The sequence below is a fragment of the Ailuropoda melanoleuca genome, unplaced genomic scaffold, assembly GCF_002007445.2.
Source record: "Ailuropoda melanoleuca isolate Jingjing unplaced genomic scaffold, ASM200744v2 unplaced-scaffold11384, whole genome shotgun sequence".
Taxonomy (NCBI): domain Eukaryota; kingdom Metazoa; phylum Chordata; class Mammalia; order Carnivora; family Ursidae; genus Ailuropoda; species Ailuropoda melanoleuca.
Genome location: NW_023179820.1, coordinates 5,368,942 through 5,371,588, shown reverse-complemented (window position 1 = coordinate 5,371,588; position 2,647 = coordinate 5,368,942). Strand labels below are relative to the sequence as shown.

At 33.4% G+C, this 2,647-nt stretch overlaps 1 protein-coding gene across 1 annotated transcript in view; it reads left to right on the top strand.

Moving 5' to 3' along the window:
• The window catches only part of ALKAL1 (ALK and LTK ligand 1), a 22,417-nt gene extending 22,051 nt beyond the window's left edge, over window positions 1-366 (top strand). The window contains exon 5 of the mRNA XM_019800056.2: window positions 229-366. The gene's annotated coding sequence lies outside the window, so the exon portion shown is untranslated. The remainder of the gene's footprint in view (window positions 1-228) is intronic.
• Window positions 367-2,647: the final 2,281 nt, after the last annotated feature.

Genomic DNA, 2,647 nt, shown 5'->3' with positions numbered 1-2,647 from the left:
AATAAATAAATAAATAAAATCTTAAAAAAAAAATAAATAAAAGTACTCATCGACTCTTCTACCCCTCCACACACGCATTAGCTTATATTCTCAGGATTAGATTAAAAATTGAGCCCACAGATTCTTTCGGCAAAATAAAATAAAATACAACTATATTAAAACTATGTATGTTTTTAAGTACATTAAAAACCAGAATATAAATGACATTTTTCTTCTTCCCCCTGACAGGCATTTAAGAATGTAAATCTGATTTGAAGAAAAAAGTGCCTGGAATCATATTAACTGTACAAAGTGATGAAGCATCTAATTTTATGGTGTATTAAGATGAGTAAAATAAGAGACTTCTCAGAAATAACTGATTATTTGTGTCCTTTCATATAGTGCAGTCTTTCTTGGTTTATCTTTGTCTATAGAGTAATTTGAAATTTTTAAAAAACAAGGTTTAAATCAAACAATATATATAGAATATTAAAAAGTATGCTATTCTTTTATTTTTGCTAGGTATATATTATTTTCTTACATGGTTAATGTTCCATATAGGTATGGATTAAATATTTAATTATGTAAATTATGCCTGAGAGTGCCAGTGAGAAATGATTTTTGGTATATGATTTAAGTAATATGTTGAATAATCATGTATGAAGTCCACTTTTGTAACTCTTTTTAATAATATTTAAATACATTTATTCAGAGTTTGTCTTTAATTGCACTAATTTGAAATATGAATTTTATTAAAAGTGAAATATAAAAATCTGTGTTGTTTTTCTTTGAATTGAAAATATTTGTAGCAGAGGTTATACTATTGATATATGGTTACTACGTATGTATATATGTATAAATATGCATTTTCTAGACAGCTAACTAATCGCCTGAGAAAATTCCTATCTTTTTGAAGTTTGAGCATATGGTAGTGCTGTCTTAAATAAAAAGAGAAGAGAAATGGGTCATGGAGTTAGGAGAATACAGGGGTTGCCTGGATGCTCTGTTTAGAATTTTTTTTTTTAAGTAATCTCTACACCCAATGTAGGGCTCAAACTCATGACCCTGCAGTCAAGAGTCTCATGCTCTCCCGACTAAGCCAGCCAGGTGCTCTGTGTTCAGAATTTAACAACATATTCTGATACGTGAAAATAGTTTCATGTAAAAGCAACAATGAAAAAATGAGAGACCTACAATAAAATGATAGAAAAGCCCCACCCTTTTATTTTTTTAATTATTTTTTAAAATTTTATTTATTTATTTGAGAGAGAGAGCACTTGAGCGGGGGTGATGGGAAGGGGCAAAGGGAGAGGGAAAGGGACAAGCAGACTCCTTGCTGAGCTTAGAGCCCTAAGTGGGGCTCGATCCCAGGACCCAGAGATCATGGCCTGAGCCGAGGTCAGCCACTTAACTGACTGAGCCACCCAGGCACCGCCCCCCTCATCTTTTTAAAGTAGACAAAGCAAGGCATAGTCAGTACAGTCATTGACTTCACTCTCCTCGTTCCCACTGTTCGTGTTGGCATCACAGATGCAAGTATGTCTGCACTAGCCAGTGCTTTTATTTTGCAGCAACTTTGGTCTCTCCTGTAACTGTGTGTATCTTGTTTATGTACATAAACATACATACTCCTTTATCCATCAGAAAAACAAGCTCAAAAATGCCCTTTGGCTTCAGGAATATTGTGAAACTAGATTTTCAATTTTTAGTTTTATTTTGCCTATGGGCAGACAAATAATTATGTTTAAAAAAACATGGGAGGGGGCAGAATGGAATCTTGCAATAATGCTATGTAATAAAGAATGAGAAGAATGCCGCATGTTTAGCTCATTGCTCTTAACATTGTAATTATAATCTTTACAACATTTTGAAAAATGAAGTAGTTTTTGGTCATAATCATCTAAGAGCTGGAGTGCTATTTTTATAAAAGTGAAGAGGCTATTGAATAATGATGAATAAGAATTTAATGGTGAGACATATGTAGCTGAAATAAAGAAAATAGCCTAAAGGGGCTTCATGATTAGTATGGTTTCAATAAGATAAATTATTTCAGATGGAGTTCTATGAAATTAGATTTTAAACATTTCCACAGATGACTGCTGTGCTCAGAAATATATATATATTTAAAGCCTACAGGGATTGATTAAAAATATCTCCAGTTAAAAAAGATGTTTATTTTATTGATTGATACTCATTTTTTCATTATATTCAACTCAACAGGGAGAGCTTGAGAGAGTAATGAATAAAGAGACCCTTAATTTGTCTGTACAGAGAAAATTTTCTCACATGGGGAAATAGGTGATTGAAAGATGAATAGAGTAGAATACTCATGGTTACTTAGTAACAAAGTAAAATCCACACATCACAGAAATAATCTCACTGTCTAAGTAACAAGGCAGGAGGTTAACAATGTTCACTCCAGAATACTGAAAGCTAGATCAATTAAGCTGGCTGCTCTAAACTAGTCACCTAAGGGTTTCAGCAGACAGCCCAATGAATCTCTGAACTGTCTGCATAATTACTTGACCTTCCACTTCTCTTTCTATTGTACACCCTTTGCTTTGTTTTTTTATTTTTTGAGAGAGTGTGAGAGAGAGACAGTGAACCAGGGTTGGGTGGAGGGGAGAGAGAGATGGAGAGAGAGAATCTTAAACAGGCTCCATGGTCC